This window comes from Bombus flavifrons, chromosome 15 (assembly GCF_040668555.2).
Source record: "Bombus flavifrons isolate JBK064 chromosome 15, iyBomFlav1_principal, whole genome shotgun sequence".
Taxonomy (NCBI): Eukaryota; Metazoa; Arthropoda; class Insecta; order Hymenoptera; family Apidae; genus Bombus; species Bombus flavifrons.
In genome coordinates this window covers 1,404,775-1,424,091 of record NC_138456.1, presented here as the reverse complement: position 1 = coordinate 1,424,091, position 19,317 = coordinate 1,404,775, and the positions used below count along the sequence as shown (strand labels likewise).

Sequence of the window (19,317 nt, the reverse complement as noted above, 5' to 3'; positions counted from 1 at the left end):
TATTAGTGAAAAATTCCAACGCTCCAAAGCTCTACCCGAATCATAGCCTCATAGCCTCTCGACTAGTTATTCAACTTGAATTAATTAGCTCGATGATGGTCCAAGAATCGCGATCAGGCTCTCTGAAGCAAGACCATAATTGCACCGCGCTACCTCCTCCGTGGCAGGGGAGCAATATATCCCTCTATACTGTTGATACCAAAAACATTAAAAAGCGTAAACTGGAATCAGCTAAAACAAACGCAAAAGCTAATCAGAACGAACAGTCAAGAAGCTGTGTAACCACATACAATAGATATTCAATACTAGAATTCACAAACGACTCCACGGACGTTGCAGATTCACAAACTAACCAATACACGCAAAAGAATTCCCCTCTCCCACCTATATTTGTTGATGATGTCATCGATATATAATACAAACAATGGTAAAGTATATTGAGAAAGAAATCAACAAAGAGGTATATAGACTAAAAATAAACAACAACCAAGTCATAATTCTGCCGGTTAACCCAGACTCATATAGAAAGATAACAAAACTATTAAAAACATTGAATGCTAACTATCACACCTATCAACTTAAACAAAAAAGACCTTATCGAGTGGTACTACGCAACATCCACCACTCGACTAACTTAGACGAACTGAAGTTCGAACTCCTTAAACTTGGTCATGAAGTAATTAACATCAGAAACATAAAACATAGAATCTCAAAACACTCGCTATCCCTATTCTTCATCGACTTAAAACAAAAACTAAATAACAAACAAATCTATAACATAACTCGACTAATGAACTCGGTAGTAAAAATCGAACCTCCTTTAATAAAGAAAGAGATAGTGCAATGTAAACGGTGCCAAAGGTACGGTCATACGCAGAAATACTGCAATCATAATTTCCGCTGCGTTAAATGCGCAGGTACACTCCCCACTGAGCAGTGCACTAAATCACCAGAAATCCCAGCGAAGTGCATCGACTGTCAAGAAGACCATCCTGCTAGCTACAAAGGTCTCTCAACCTACAAACCCCTATACATAAAAAGGTATCTTAAACTCAGAGCCAAAGAGACAACCAATCAAATACCCAGTCCTCCTAAATTCACTACTACTTCAATCTCCTATGTCCAAGCAGTACAAGGAAATCAAAATAATCCGAATAGCCACAGGGACCATTCTCAAAATAGTGTCCCCAATCCACAAAACACAGACAACGTTTCTAGACTTGAAAAGTTAATAGAAAAACAATCTGAACAAATAAATAATTTGCTATCACTATTAACACTCATCATGGATAAATTAATACGCCCCGACGCAAAATAAAACCAAGGCGCATAGCTCTTTGGAATGCCAACGGTCTAGCTCAACACAAATTCGAACTAGAACTCTTCCTAAAACAACAGCAAATCGACGTAATGCTCATATCTGAAACTCACTTCACCGACAAAAACTATCTGAAAATAAACGGTTATAACTTCTACCATACCCAACATCCCAGTGGAAAGGCCCACGGCGGCACCGGAATCATTATCAAATCCAGCATTAAGCACTACGAACTTCCATCATTCCAGAAAGACTACCTCCAAGCTACAAACGTAGCAATAGAAGACTGCCATGGCACAATCACCACCTCAGCAGTATATTGTCCTCCCAGACACTCCATTGCTAAAGAAGACTTCGATAACTTCCTTGATGCTCTGGGCAACAGATTCATAGCTGGAGGAGACTATAACGCCAAACATACACAATGGGGCGGCAGACTTGTCACAGTAAGAGGCAAAAATCTCTTGAATAGCATAAACACCAACAGTCTCAACTACCTCACTACATATGAACTCACATACTGGCCCATTGATACTAACAAAATACCTGACTTACTTGACTTCTTCATAACTAAAGATATCTCGCCAAGATATGTCCAAATCAATTCCTCGGTGGGTCTCTCTTCTGACCATTCTCCCGTTATAGCAACAGTCAGTTCAACAATTATCGAGAATCCACCTAATGGCTTTATCCATAACCAACTCACCAACTGGCAGCTCTTTAGAGAAGTCTTTAATCATTCAACTTCAGCCTCAATTTCACTAAAAACAAATGAAGATATCGAAACAGCCAAGGAATACTTAAACACGAGCATAATAAACGCTATCCACACCTACACCTCCACACCTACTAAGACTTCTATCAGCAAACATGAACATCCCCATTACATATTAAAAAAAATCGCAGAAAAGCGTAGACTAAGAAGAGTATGGCAGACCCATAGAACACCGGATGACAAACGCAAACTAAACAACGCAACTAGGAAGTTAACCAAAATCATCAAAAAATATAAAAACGACTGTTTTCAAAAATATCTCGTCAATCTGTCTCCCACAGCTGATTCCAACTACTCACTATGGCAGGCTTCCAGGAAACTCACGCGTCCGCCGCAAATTATCCCTCCAATTCGCTGTCCGCAAGGCGGATAGGCACGTAGCCCTAAAGAAAAAGTAGACCTGTTCGCTAAACACCTATGCAACGTATTTAAACCTCATTCCTCCAATATTGCCCCGGAAATAACGGAATACCTGCACTCTCCCTTCCAAATGTCTCCTCCTATTAAACCTTTCACTTCTCTATTGGTTACAGAATTAATCCGTCACCTAAATCCCAGGAAAGCATCGGGGCATGACCAAATATGTAATAAAGCAATCAAGGAACTTCCCACAAAAGGGATCGCACTCATCACATCAATTTTCAATGCAATCCTTCGTCTTGAACATTATCCTAAGTCCTGGAAAATATCACTGATTACTCTCATACCTAAAGCTGGAAAACCAATACACGAAACTAGCTCCTATCGCCTAATTAGCCTTCTACCCACTTTGTCAAAACTATTCGAAAAGATGCTCACAAATCGACTCCTTCCACTCTTAGAGGAATTGAAAACACTGCCAGATCACCAATTCGGTTTAAAAAGCGCAGCGACGTGTGCTAAAGAGGCGCTAACATCGCCACGACCAACTGCTCGTTTTATTATGACCTATGACTATTCGATTGGCTATTATTCACTTGAGAGGAATACTAACTCTGTTCTATGTATATACGACACTTGAATCGAAACGATGCGACGCGACGTTGCGTTTTGATGCTTCGAAGACGACACCTCCGATCCTGGCTTGTCCCAGAGATTTAAATTTTGATGCTGAGTGGATAATAGAATGGAAGATGGGAAATCGGAGAATAACCGAAGATAGTCTGTTTTGGAATATTTCGAGAATAAAATTACGTAATTTTGCAACTCCAGAGTGCATGCTGATGTCATTTAATAACATATCTAGAGTGGCTCATAAAAATATTCGAACGTTGTCGAAAACTTGTTATGTATCTATACAGATTATCCCACAGACACATTTAATAGACAAACTTTGCCAGTGTGTTTTATAGGTAAAATTAAAAATAAAATGTTATATAGCAAAATGTCGATAAATGCTTCATAGAAAGAAACAAGATACATAATGTTCATGATATGTGTTGATAGAAGATACACGTGTTTAATATTTCTGTGCCTAATTCTATCGAATTATACAACGATGAATGTACGCTGTAAAGAAGTAAGACATAATCGCTATGAAATTTGATATAAATCTTGCGTTGATAAAACCAAACGACACTTCAAAATGCACACATAAATACAATATATATAGTGTTACATTTCATGTTTTTATCATAACTTTTTAATAAAATATTTATGGACTTATTGTTATATATCATTTTAGTATTATTTTTATTTATAGAATATACTGGCAAAGTTTATAGACTAAATTGCGGGACATCTTAAATATTATATAAAACTTTTGAAACTCTATTAACACTATCACAAAATATGGCTATCATAACTATATTGATAAAATTTGAAACGAATTTAAAAACATATATGGAAGTTATTTATTGGATATTATACATTTCACAGAGATCAGCAAAGTATTTGAACAGTCAACTATTCACTATATTATTTACCATATGTATTCACTACATATTAAACCACAGTATATATGTGAAATTATATTTAGAATTAATTGTATGTTTAAGACTACTGTTCCTGCTGCATACTACCTTTCCACTAAGTGCATATTTGCATTTTCGGATTGATTTCAAATTTTACTATTCTAATCACGATACTCGTATCTCATTACAGTGCTAATAAAATTTCAAAAAGTTTCGAATAATGTACATAACATATTGATAAAAAGATTCTATAGTAAGTATCCGAATACTTACGTGTATCACTGTATGTTTCCTAATATAGCACAGTCACAACATTTATTGCGTGATATGTCGAATGCATTCATACTATTAATGTACAAAACGTTGGTGTAAGCGAATGTGGATCAACCCGCCATCCTCAAATAGGCAATAGGTTTTAAGTTACATTATAACCTGAATATCCTAATATTATTTATGTCTACATACATACATATTGTCCTTCTATATCTAAGATCATATTATGTGAAAGTATTTTTAAAATTTTAGATTCTAAACTTCTACAATGTGTATTTAATGACACAGTTGTGGTTCTTCGGGTTTCGATGGTATTTCTAGTAGTACGCTGCTCTCTATTTCGTGAACATTTCTGTTCACTTCTTCAGAGCAAACTTGAAACTGTCTAATTCAGTGTCCGGAACGTCTGGTCGGAATAGTTTCAGGTCTGCGTTCAAGAAGTGAACTGGTTTATTCGCGAAACGTCGGAACATAGTGCAATGCTATTAGAGATGCGATCGAAAATCGAAGAACGCCAAATATTTTAAAAAATGTTTGTCATATGACGAATAAAAAAATTGTTGTATTTTCACAATATTGTTTACGATTCGCTTATGTGTTTTACGTACGTCAGCCATGCAGTAGTAAATTCTTTCCCTGCGTAGTAAATATGATAAAATAGGATACTCTTGAAATTATTTTAATATAGTTTTATGGTACATAAATCATGCATTAATATGAAATTCGAGAATTTTTCAATTGAGGGTGCGATCTTAAATGGATAGTGGCAGAAGGTGACAAATCATAACATATGGGAGATAACACTAAACCTATCGACATTTTGTGTATACTTATTCCTACCGTGTGCGGTCAAAATGACCGGTGATTAAAGAAGTAATAGTTTTTATGATTTAACTTAGATAATGGTTAATTTGTAACTAAATGTATATAAAATGATAAACTTTCATAAAATTTCGTCCAAATTTACTTTTGTTTAATTTCAATTCTAGACTTAAATAGAATTACACTTTTATTTATATAGAGATATATCTTATTCAACTTTGCTGCATTTTTTACAAATTATCTTATTATCAAATGTACATTTGCCGCATAAATATTTCCCGCATCTTAAACAAATTTTCGTAATATTGTAACCTTTACAATCTTCTACTTGACAAATTTTTTGCAGTAATGAATCTGAACTTGTTGACAGTTTTATTGAATGATTTTTTCCCCGCGATTCCTTATGTAAAAGTAATGTATGCACTAGGTTTATAACAATTTTGTGAATTTTCTGTAAATTGGCCCCATACTGTAGATACCATTGCAAATTTATTGGTTCTTTCGTTCTTATCAAATTGTATAAACCTCATAATTTCAGCAAAGTCATTCCTGCTCAACAATGGTTTTTGAAAAAGATGCAGGTCTCCAAATTTTATTCCACAAATATGAGACATCTAAATTTTTTGCCTGATATGCACCGCGGGCATATAGCAGAGCAATAAATGCATCTAGTTTTGTTGCATCTAGCTCCCTCTTAGTCCCCAATACTCTAAATACTACTATACTAAATACTAAAATTAAATACCGAAAAATATATTGTATGCACGTTTTAGGAAAAGTCAGAAATTATGAAGCGATATGATAAAGTTTAAATATGGTTAAATTTGTGTAAAAGTCGCATAGCGGTCAATTTGACTGCGCCGGTAGGTTTAGTGTTAAATATGTTTGACTTTTAAGATTTATCGAGATCACAGAAATTACAAAAGATACATTGAAAATATAAACTTTTTAATGTGAAGACTGATAATATTAAAATTGAGAGTACGGAATTGAGCGAATGACCTTGTAAAATGAGAAGTCCTAACATATGGGGAATAATCGGAGATAATTAGCTTTTAGATTTTCGAGAACAAATTAAACAATTTTTTCAATATGAATCATAGGAATTTTTTATAGAGTTACATAATTTAAAGGATGGCCATTGTAAGTGAAAAATTGTAACATACAAGGAACAATTGGATATAGCTCGTTTAAAAAAATGTTTCCGGAACCGCAAGAAATTGAAATTTCATGTGAGAAGTTCGGAAATTTCTTAATATAAAGTTGGAAATCTTAAAATTCAGGTTTTCTGAAATTGAACCGATGGTAGAAAATAATAATTTGTCATGTATGTCACTTTCAGATTTTTGGACAGCACAGAAAATTTAAATTGCGAAAATGCAGAAATTCGGACATTTTAAATCGAAAATTTTCAGGATACTTGGAAATCTAGAATTTCGTTATCACTGAATTGGGGTTGTGATATTTTGAGAGAAAAGAGTTTGAAAACTACGAATTTGGAAATTTTAAATACCTAGGTTTCGAGGCCTTTAAAGCCACACATTTTTCAAATACGGATAATTTGAAATAATTTAAAGTAACTTGAAATAACTGCATAATATCTTAGACAAGCGAAATAAAAAGTTGTTTCGAAATTAAAGATAAATGCTAAGAAATATATCTGTATATAACAACAAATCTCGGAAAGTAGAAAAAATACGTTTCTTGGGAACTAAACAATCTACAAATCGAGTAGTAATAAAAAATGTGAAAGTGGAAATTACATAGTCTACATATTTTTTAAATTAAGATACATTTCTAGAAATCTGAAAGGTGACGGACCTTAAAGAATGCAATCTTTTGATAAACTGAGATCTGTTCAAAAAGCCTAGGTAACTTGGAAAAATAGTAAATATTCGATATAGTGATTTTCATATATTTTAATTAATTAAATTTTTTCTTTAAATATATTTACATTCTTTATGCATATTTATAGAATATTATTTCCAAAATATATGTTCTGCCAACTTTTTTATAGCTTCCATTAAAAGAAATTAGTTCAGATATTAAAAGTCATTAAATCTTATTCACTACTTCTAATTTCAACTTAAAAATATATTTTGCATATAAAATACAGTGTACACTACAATTTACTACCAATATTAACATTTATCCATAATTTTTTTCCAGTATGTATACATGCAGAATATTATTTCCAGAATACTATCAACTTAATCTTACTAGATAATTTTATTACTTGTCTTTAATTTTTTTCCCACTTAAAAACACATGACATATAACATCTTAATAATCATTCATCGTTAATCCTTTAAGACTGCAACATTGTATCGTAGAACGTTAATTTCCCAGAATTCAATAACATCATGCTTCAAACAAATTCCCAAAGTATACTAATACTTCCGTTAAATCACGCAACATCGCATGAACGCCGCTGCACGATATTATTGAATAACATTTTCCTCGCAATAACGAACAGCGAAACATTAATTCCCTGCAACTTACTAACGAAAACATGTTTTCGATAATTCCTGAACGTTATTCGTCAACGTTTCTGATAAAACAACTAAACGTTGACTAGCATTATGTATGTATATAGTTAATTTAAAATCGCATAATCGCATGTGTTATACCCGGATGCTCAACACGTGCATTATTTCTTATCAGTTTTCTGTATTTCCATTGTTCGTTCGATACATTTGCTTTGTTACGATAACTTTCGCTCTGCTATTTAATTCAATTGTTCTCGAGAGATGAGTAACTTTATTGTAGACAGAGTAAAGTTTCCAATGATACCTTTTATTTGTGAATATCATAATATACACCTACTGCTTAAAAGTTTGGTATTGTATCTTCAGTGTATCAGAGAAACGAATTGGATTGTTTAATAGCAAACGTATAAATGAATATTCTTATATATATGTTCTTATATTTGTAAATAGACAATTAAGTTTTATATATTTTAAATTGGCATGTGTACATTATTAGAGTAAAATGTGTGGTTTACTGGCAATATTATTAATTCTTTATTTTCATATTTAACCATTCGACTTTTAATATAATATTGTTAATTCTTTTGTACTTTGTACCTAATTCTATTCATCTTTTTATTCTTGTTTATTTTGCTTTTTCGAAACATAATTCACCTCAATTTATTAAATTTTTTTTTTTAACATTTCACTATATTAGTAATCAATATTCTCGAGAATATTTTTAAACATATTTTTCGAATTTTAATTTACTCTTGTCAAATAAAATATTTTCGAATAATATACAATAAATTTTAAATCGCCTTTTGTATATAAAATTTAACGCACTACAATTTACTAAGTTATCAAATTTTTAAAAATTTTTGATGCTTTTTTCCGAAAATAAGTTTCTTAAACTTTATCTCAAGATTCAAAAGCTTTAAACAAAATTAATACAAGATTTCCAATGATTTGTCGCAATTTATGTTATGCTACCTCGTCGTAATCGTAATTTCTACGAGATAATTTACATATGCTTATGTTGAGACAATGAACTCGCATAATAGTACGTACGACATATATCTTCCTCGTCTGAATACTATTTATCGAGGTTACGTTATCTTTTATATATTTTATTATTTTATTATTCTTGTATTTTTAATAATTCAAATAATAAAACTTTTAATAACTCTAACAAAGTAAGATATGCAAGAATAAGAAAAACATAGCAGCAATTTTTTCATGGAATAAAAATGTATAAAGTTTCATATTTAGAAACTATTATGCATATTTGTTTTTGTGAGAAAATATTTTTAATCATTTAACGAATTGATTAACTTACTAAAGCTGTAGAATGGTTATTATCCACCCACTATCCGATCTATCACCTGAGTATCCACATAGTACCTGAAAATAAAAAAACAATAAAAAATATTAAACCAAATATTATTATCCGATTGAGAAGTAATTTAGCATTTTATATAATTATCGAAAAATTTCCGTCATTATATGGCATATTCGATTTGAACAAATATTTATTATTTAATAAATATATGTGATATAGAATAAAAGAATTAAAGAATAATGTTAATTCGAATAATTATCGAAATGAAGAATTAATTAACGCTAAGAATTCTAATGAAATACTATAAACATTATAATATTCTGTTTTCATTATGAAATATAATATGGAAGAAAACTATTCCATCCATGTATTCTTTTCATTATTGTTTATTATAATTAAAATAAAGTGAAAGATTCTATCTGTTCTGTATTAAAATCTAGCCATCCTATAAATCAATAAATTTAATATACTAGGGAAATATTGTTGGAACTATCAGATATTTTTGTGTTGTATTCATTATGTGTGAATCAAAGCTATTTATTCTTGTATAATATTAAGTTTGGGAAAATTTTTTGAAATTTCCTATGTAATTTTGCTAATTTTCGTGTTATTTTCCTGTAATTTCTTTACTTTTATACCTTATGTGCTGTTCTACGATTTTGTCGCATAGAGCAACATATGTATTATTGGAGGTGTCAATAATAATAGTATATGATATATAATAAAACAAATTTTTCAAATAAATCTATGTGTCGGAGATGAAAGGACCCCGGGGCCCTTCCTTTGGAATTCTTCAGAAAACCCCCAATATTTTAGCCTCTATAACTTAACTCGATCATAATTGTTCGAGATTTGTGATAATGAGCTTGGACTCGAGGCGACAACCAGTCGCCGAATGTAGCCGCGGTCAAGGGATGAACGTTTTGTCTAACAAAGGTATGGAATAATAGTATAGCTCTCCTTAAAAAGAAATAGTTGTAGCGGCACTCGACAGTATACATTCCAACAGTTTCTGTCTCGTGGCTCGCCACACGCAGACCCTATTCTTCGGGTATTCACAGTACATGTTCAGCTAACCTGAGAACCCATTACAAATCTTGAGATTTAGTTAACTAAAGTCCTTCAAACAAAGTCTTTGTCCCAACTACGGGAAGATAGGGGAAATCTATTTTTCTCACGGACGACGCTTCCCGCTAGCAACATTCCCTGAAGGGCGGCTAGCATCTTTCTCTAACTACCAACATGGAAATTGACCAATTAACAGCAACGTCAATTTCCCTCACTTTCCGAACGAAGATTTTACTCGACGAATCCGATGATCTCGTGTCCTTGGACACACCCCATCATAGTTTTCCTCTGCAGCATCATTGTGGCGGAAAGTCATTCTCTCGTGAGGTCGTATTAGCGAGTTACTTAGCGTCTTTACGCTCGGTGGATATTCCACGTCTTAACAAAGAGTTACTTTAGTAATACTTGTACCGTAGACAAGCAAGTCGAGTACAACTTGGGCTTTGGAAGAAAGCGCATTCTGTTATCCCATTGACCGCAAATTCGTTATTTTATCTAGGATCATTGTCATTAGCTTTTCGAGTATCTAATTACCACGATTACTTGTCAAATTCTGTAATAATCATATTTGCACTAGTCAATACATTCTCTATTGCATAACAACAATGTATAATCCAAATGAAGAGTCGTTTCACGCCCCTAACCCTAATCATAATGTGTACCCGACATCAGAAGTGGGATCAGGGCTGATGGTAAGAACGCAACAGCTCATGACCATTGTGCGCGAGTTAACTCAACCGAGAGAGCAAAAATCGAGTGTGGAACCTAAAGAATTATAGCTACCGCGTTTTAATCCCGAAATCGCGGATGCCGATCCGGCTGTATGGTGCGCAACTGTCAGTCTACTCCTGGAGGGGAGGTCTGTACAAGACGGCGAGTTATTCACCACTATATGTCGTGCTCTAGAGGGTACTGCAGCACATTGGCTTACGCAAATATCGGTTCGGGAAGGCCTTACTTGGTCAAGATTTAAGGAACTTTTTCTCGCGCATTTTGGTGAGATTTTGGCAAGATGCTTAATGAACCACCACTAAAGGATGAAACCACGGGAGCTTTCGGTATTCGTCTTCGTTCCTTCCTGCAGGCGAGGTGGGAAGATTTAACTATGACTGAAGTAGTCAACGCCTGTGTCCTTTTTCGACTGACTTCACATGACCAACGAGTGACCATGAGCACTTATGAGTGACATCAGGACCCAGGACCAATTCCTAACTGAAATGGGTGCTCTCTCTTAGGCGAGGAAGAGGCTGGCGTCTTCGTCGGAGAATCCATCAGCGGGCCCTGAAGCCAAACGAAGCAGGCCATCAGACCATCGGATTAAGTGCTACCGAAGTGGCATCCACGAACACAAAACATCGGAGTGCCGCAAAAAAATAAAATTGGAGCCGCAGCAGGACATATGAACCCAGAAGTAAACCGACCAGCCACATCGCCGACAGTATCCTGCTTCAAATGCCAGGAGAAGAGACATACTGCGCCAAATTTCCCGTTAAGATGGAAAAGAAAATATAATTCTAATAACGAACGTCGAGCCGACTCCTGCGTGGTGGTAGCTCCAACTGGTAAATTGAGTCATCTGAGTGAGTCGTTCCCATTTTACTTCGATTCTGGAGCCGAATGCTAATTAAAGAAATTAAAGAATTAAATTATCCGAAATTAATAATTAAATTATTATATTAATTAAAGAATTTGTAGCCTCGAAATTTTCTGGCAAGAGAACGACTAATATAGTAGTAATGCGAGGAATAGGAAATATTTGTATTAAAAGTACATCTCAGGTTTTGTCCACTGTACGTATTAATGGTTTTACATTGGAGATAACTTTTCATATCCTTGTTGATAGTTACTTAAAATACGATATCATGATTGGTGGCGAAATTTTAAGCCAAGGTTTTGACGTAAATATTACACAAAATAGCCTCGTTATTTGTAAAGCAAAGATAGTTAATGCCTGTAGTAAAACCGCGGAAGACGAGATCAATATTAATGACACTGATGTAATTGGTAACGATAAAAGTCGATTAATCTCTATTCTCGAAAAATTCAAAAATTCATTCATTACGGGTTTCCCACGTATTCGCGTAAGTATGGGCCAGTTAGAAATACGGTTAATTGACCCTAACGTCACCGTGACGGAGACGTACTCTCTCGTATGATCTCATCGACGAATTAAGGAACGAATTAATTAACGTTCTACGAGCAGTGATTACTCCACGTTTTAACATAAAGTCCAACTTAGAATTTGACGGAAAGTCAAATTCGCTGTCCCGCTGACCGCGGATTCGTCTTCGAACCTGAGACCATTGCCCATTGTAATATTTCTGTTTGTGCCAATAAACTCTATCTTTGTTGTACCACACCGAATGACTAATTCCAGTGAAGATTCTTTAAACGCCACTAACCCTAATCCTAATGTAAATCCGAAGTATATAATAACATACCACTCACATTGCGAAAAGGTGAAAATGTTTACTACCCTCAAATTTTGTGTTTTTAATGAAAAAATAGCTTTTTAATTATAAATAACACAATACCAACAAAATCTTCGTGAAACACGAAGCCTTTGCTGATATTAGGCAATTGAGGACGAATAATTGTTAGTACATTTTTTTTAATTCCATGTTAATAATTCCATGATCTTCATCTGCACCAAAAATATTGTAAACCGTTATTGATACCTACAAAAGAAATCCACATGCCTAGAAGACATTAACATATTAGTGCAATGTATTGATATGGTTTCATGTAATATTAAATTTATCTTCTTCCTACGATTTCTTTTAGGTATAACAGAATGTCTTTTCTGACATTGCATTTTGTTTTCTTTTATTTTTCCTTTATAAAAATATAATAGATTGTTGTCTTTTTAAACGTATGTGACAATTCAATGAATACGAAATTTGATGCTAAAAGGATTACTAGATCTAACGTCTTTGTTATGATTTATCTAATTTAAAGGTATATAAATGTATGTAGGTTTTCATTAGGTTATATTGCATTGTATTTTCCCCGAGATGCTGCAATTTTTGTGTAAAATTTATCAATCAACACATAATTTAGAAATTATTCAAATACATAGATAGAATGATTTACCTTGTAAATCTTCGTTTCTTAATCCTGTTACGTTCATTCGATCATTTTCGATTCGGTTACATTTTTGCAACATTAAAGAGTATCTCAAATTTGAGCAAAGTATGATAAAATTGCTGTTAGTACTGTGATGGCAATGATTTTGCAATTCGATTTCGTGAAATATCGCAATATCGCAAAATAAACGAAATCATTTTTTCTCTAATTAGAGATATAAGATACATACATCTTTCAACGTTGTTCGTGTCCATGATCAGGATATCAATACGACAAACACGTATCTATACTAGGTAGTAAAAATTAACATCCTATAGGAAGACTACAACTTTATTACAGGAGTCCTTTTGTTTATATTTAGTGAATTTGATGTCGTACTTTTGTCAAACTATACACAGAACAGATGATTAGGATATGACTGATCAAGTTTTTTATGTTTGCTAATATATGAACTAACATAAAAATTGAAATATGAAAATTCGAAAATCACAACAAAGTTAATGACTTCCGTCTAAATTCAAATAAAAAACTATGCCTATTAGCAGCATTATGAAAGAAACTACCAAACATTTTTAATGTTTTTGTATTGAAACTCCCGTTTCAATTCTATTTCACATTCATGTTTCCAATGCAACGTCGAATAAAATCCTCTTGTCTACCGAAATGCACCGTGCAGTTCTAACATCGAGAATCGCTCTTCAATCATGGACGAGCCGGCACTGTGCGCCATTGTTAATAGCCTATCTGGCATTCCAGTACCTGACACACGATGTTCAAATTAATTACCGGAATCCATTACGCGTTCCGTCAGTTGGTACACCTTTCGTCATTTCTGTGCTTTTACTTTTGGCATTCGAGCAGCTGTTTCCAGGTAATAGGCCATACTCTTAGTTATCATCTGTAAGTTTTGCTTGCTAAGAAATCCTTAGTATTTTCAAATATTATTTTCTAGAAATAAACCGCTGTTATTACTCATCGTTGGAATGAGGAAAAGAAATGAAATCATCTTTGTAAACTGTAATAAATATGGAACTAAACGAACATAAGACTTTTCTTTCGTCCAATTCATTGGATATTTTACAAAAAGAGAACTACTCTAAAAAAAATGTTGGCGTTCCTGAAAATTATTGTACTTTCTACCTAATATAATATAACATGTTACGTACTAATAATGTAAAACAACCACTAATAACCTTTAAATGCCGAAAATTTGAAATAGAAGAAACAAAGGATCATTGGTGAGATAGACGAAAATATAAATATAATTTTTCGATTTTTATACATTTGTAGGAAATTTAAAATTGCAAAAGTGCACAAACTGCACGTAACATACTACAAAACTACAAAACTACAAAAAATATCAAAAGTATAGAACTTATTATAATATTCAGTGAATGAAATACATTTCGTTTCTGTAATTAGCTGTATAAAAATACGAATTTGCACGAAGTCCGCAGTTTGTTGATAATACTATTACGAAAATATTCGAATACTTACGGATAATTTTTCTGAATATACTATGTGTAATATATACCAAACATTACGAAATTTCTATACATATATGAATGAATAATTCAAAATATACAGCGGCTATTTGATGATTACTTTCCGTAACATTGAAGTGCCCATCTGTCAACAGAGATGTTGAATTAAAAAAACTAGTCTATAGAATAATACTAATTTATGGAATAAATGGATAAAATCAAGTTTAATATGTACATACTGACTTCATATATTCAAATGAATAAAGTTCACATCATACGGTTTTTATTACAAAAAATAAAATTTCATTCGCTGTATTTGTACAATATTCGATCTATACAGACTTCAATTGCTTGTCTCTTTCATTCTTTTTGCTCAATTTAAAAATGGGGAACACAAATACGATGATTTCCATTAGATGAAATGGTGAATCGAGTAGAACACATCGTTTTAGCTCTAATTTCTTCACATCACTTACATTTGTATTTTTAACTACAGCAGTTCTTAAGAAAATGTTTTTTTTTTATATTTATAAAATAATTGTAAATTTCAAAGTAATTTAATTATTTGTCTATAAAATACACTCAACGTCTACGTATTTATCGCAGACCTATGCGTAAGTAATAAATGTAGTAAATAGTGTAAGAAATAGTTTAATGCACTGACCTTTAATTGTGAAAAAACAATGGTCAGGAATAAAAATCTACCGAGTTCCAAAATTTTCAAATTGTAACTGTAAACTAAAAATATTGAAATTTAAATTTTAAAGTTTCGTATTTAGACATGTTGATCTTCGAATTTTCCAATCTCATGGTTTCTAATTGAGAATACTCAAAACATTAACACTTTTTCCTCATAATTTCCAGAACTACTCTCCGAGATCCTCTCTTCCGTAGAAAATTGATTTTCGTTTACCATACAACTTTTTCCAGCTATAGCAGAAATTCCATTATCCGTGCTCCTATTGTCCTAATACGATTTTATCTCTGCTATTCAAACGTATTATTATCTGAACGTATTTTATTTTACAACGGTATGTCTCCCTAAAGATTCAATTCTATTATAAAAAAAATAGGTATTAGAAAGTAAAAGACTATGGACACTGAAAGATAAAAGGATGTAATTAAAGGTTTCCCTGGACAATTATATATATTTACCTATTAGACAATAAGTTTTAAAAGTTTTTGAAAAATTGTCTTTAATTTCCAAACTTATCACAATTCAAGCAGTTATTTGAAATTTGAAGGAGCCCATCAATTGTGGTTTTTAACTACTTAAATAACTCCGATAAAAATTTGATTCTGCTAATAAATAAATTATAGACTTTTTTGATACGTGTACAGATGTGTGTGTACATTAAAAAAGGTTAAGCAACTGATGAAGAATTATTCAGACACTATTAAATGATATTTTCCTCAATGTATATATGTGCTGCTTTTCAAACTTCTCCATTTAGTATATTCAGCAACTTGTTAAAAATCATCGCAAGAAATTTCAGTGAATATGTTTCTTGAAATCTTGAAAAAATGAATCAGAATGAATAAAAAATACAATTCTACAGGAGAATCAGTTCTCTGAAAAACAGCGATTATTCACTTATTAACCAATTTAAATAAGCATTTATTTGAATAAGAAATTCAATAAGAACAGCGGCAAAAATTTATGAACAGGTAAGAGAGGGAAGATCACGAGAGAGAAGAAAATTGAGAAACGTGTTCTCAGAAGAAGGAAAAAATAAACTTGCTTATGAGACATACATTTTCTACAATAATTGCTTCGCTAATGTAATTCAATCTTCGAAATAAAGGTTTATGTAGCCATTGCATTAGAAATTTTAGAAAACATTGAATTATTCAAAATTATTAAATTAAGATATTTAGAAAGATTCATATTTTCAAAATTGATGACAAAAATATGTTTTTTGAAGTCTTGTAAAAGCTGAGTAAAGGTATTAAATAATTTCTATAACAGAAACATAAATAATAATTCATAATACTAGATAGATAGGTACCTTATAAATAATATAATGATATTTACTATTCTTTTTGAAATATATAATAAATATTTTAGCAAAATATTCTATTTATCATACTCTAAACTCTAAAATTTGAAGAGAAGGTTTTATTTCCATCAGATTTTCTATCGCTTTTACCATTCGTTTTCGATTTTTACGTTATTTAATGCCCTTCTTTTCAACATGTATCCTTTGAACAAATACTTCTCCAGTTTCCATTTCCTACAAAATTCTCCATTCCGAACGATGGAGCCAACTTAGCCTGCATGATTCCTCAGAGACTCTTTCCATCACTTCAGACACCACTCTTTCATGTAATATTCAAAGCTACGATCATCAACAAGCTTGTGATTTTACTGAAATGAAATAGTTGAAATATTACGTCAAACGGAACTCAGGATTTATCAAAGAAATTTCTCTACGCATTTTCGTTTACTTTATATCATTAATTTTCTGACACTTTATGATTTAACTTAAATGGTTCTCAAATTGTGGCACAACAAGAAATAAAATAATTCTTTATATAAGAGTAAATTAAAAATACGGAATAAAATGTTGTCATATGCGCCCACGACTTAAAAAAATTATTGTTTACTGTATACTGTACTGCTACTGAAGGACAGACGGTACAGTGCACAAGTATTTAAACGCCTGATGCATCGACATCAAAATCTTGATATTTTTGTAAGTTTTTGTTCAAAATTATAATTTAACAATACTTTTTCTATAGTCCATTCCTTACTTCCAATCATAATTGAAATAAAATACTTAATAAAATTTAATCTGAAACAATCTGCGTCACGCAAGTTACATATTCGTCTGTAATGAGTAACTGACATTTCAGTAAATTCATATGAATTTTTAGAATGCATATAGAAACACGTATTTTAGTTGCTTTAACATCACGATCCATTTAACTTAGATTTTCCTACAGGAGTAATTTGCATTCATTTTTAAGTATTGCTTTTTCATTTATACTAATTGATATTAACTATTGTTTCCATCGATATCTACTAACTATATATAGTTGCTTAAAGAATAACATCCAAATTGGATTAAAGAGTTTGATTTGAAATAAATTTCGTATATTTGAAAAATTTCGTTCATATATATTAACAAATGTTACTTATGATATTTAATAATAAGTATTTGTAAGAGTGAACAATGTAAGCATAGATTACTGATTTAATAAATAAATGTTGCATGAATGTACAGTGAGTGAACTTATCAGTTCCTGAATGTGGTTGCGAGGAGGAAAGTAGTCGAGGGTTGGGTTGGGATCGAGGGGAGTATATAATTGTCATAAATTATAATTGTGATTGGAGAGAGCGAAACATTGTACACAAAATTGCATTGATTAAATCTAATTATCACCTGTATCTATCTCATTATTATATTACAATGTTAAAATGTAATAATTGACCAAGATCTTCAGGGAAACGATTAATTCGAAAATTCTGTTCATATAAGAGTACGACTTCAAAATTTTTTAAAAGCCATTTACATACATAAAAAGTTATAGATTGGTAATGGATTAATATTTGTGTATTGACACATAATGCTTTGCATTGAGAAGATTTTAGATGAATTAGTTAGAATATTCCGAAAATTCTGCTAAGGATTGACATATTGCATGGAATTAGAAAATAGTAAAAATAATGATGGTATATATAAATGTGATGCAGAGAAAAATAAATAGATATAGAAAAGAATTTAATTTTATTATTCAGAAGAACTTTATTTAACTAATGAATTTTGTATTAGAATACAAAATATCTGTGGATTTTTGCAACTCAATATATAAAATGAAATAATAATTTTGTAATATATTCCTGATAATTTTTCAGGTCATTTCTTCAAATTTTCTACAAAATTGAATGAAATTATGAAACTGGAATGTATTTGTTTATAGACAATGTCAGCATGAATTTGGTACAATTTTTAATAATGTAATAATTTCTATCATTTTATCTTTCTCTCTTCTTATTTTCTAAGGTTGCATAAATACATATAGAATCGAATTGCTCGAATAATTTACAGAGTATTGAAAACATCACCCTTGATGTCGAAAATAGATTCGTGTTCAGTGAAATAAAGAAGCGTGGTATTACTGTCTTATTCATTCTTCCTACAGCACAGAAATAGTTCAGGCTAAAAATACTCAAAATTATCATAAATTAATGGATACGGGCACTCGAGGAAGCGAAGAATTTAAGTACATCAATTATTCGTCCAGCAAAAATCTGTCTGCGACATCAGGGCCGACATTTTCAGCATTTTGTAAATTATTAAAGCGAATAAATTATTGAAACTACTGAATTCTTGAAAATCGTACCACGCTTTGATTCGCATTGTTTGTAAATACAATTAGAAATAGTGTCCACTAGCCAAATTTGTCAAAGAGAAAGATTAAATATGTGCATGAAGGTTATTGTTATTTAAATACGTGCTTATTTGACGAATATTCAAAATCGATTTTCTTGAAAGTAAAGCCTCATCTGGAGAAATATACTAATTGTAGATTTACTTTTACATGAAAAAACATTTTTTTTCTCCAATACCTATAACTAAACTGAATTTTTATATTCTTATTTCAATTAGCTTACTTCCTATATTTCATATTCTTGTGAAAATAATTTTAAAAGTAGGACTCAGGCAGAGATTTTATTTTATTATACAGAGTGGCAAGCAAATAAGTGATCAAACTTTGGTCCCACATTCTGTTGTTCCTAAAGATGAAAAAAGGTCATATGGAGATGGGCCTAAGAATTCTTCT

General features: G+C 31.8%; 1 protein-coding gene across 6 annotated transcripts in view; it reads right to left on the bottom strand.

Moving 5' to 3' along the window:
* LOC138187586 (octopamine receptor beta-2R) overlaps window positions 1-19,317 on the bottom strand; it is a 190,735-nt gene that overhangs the window by 123,546 nt on the left and 47,872 nt on the right. For all 6 annotated transcript variants that reach the window (XR_011175212.1, XR_011175213.1, XM_069128528.1 and 3 more), the window contains exon 2: window positions 8,888-8,952. The gene's annotated coding sequence lies outside the window, so the exon portion shown is untranslated. The remainder of the gene's footprint in view (window positions 1-8,887; window positions 8,953-19,317) is intronic.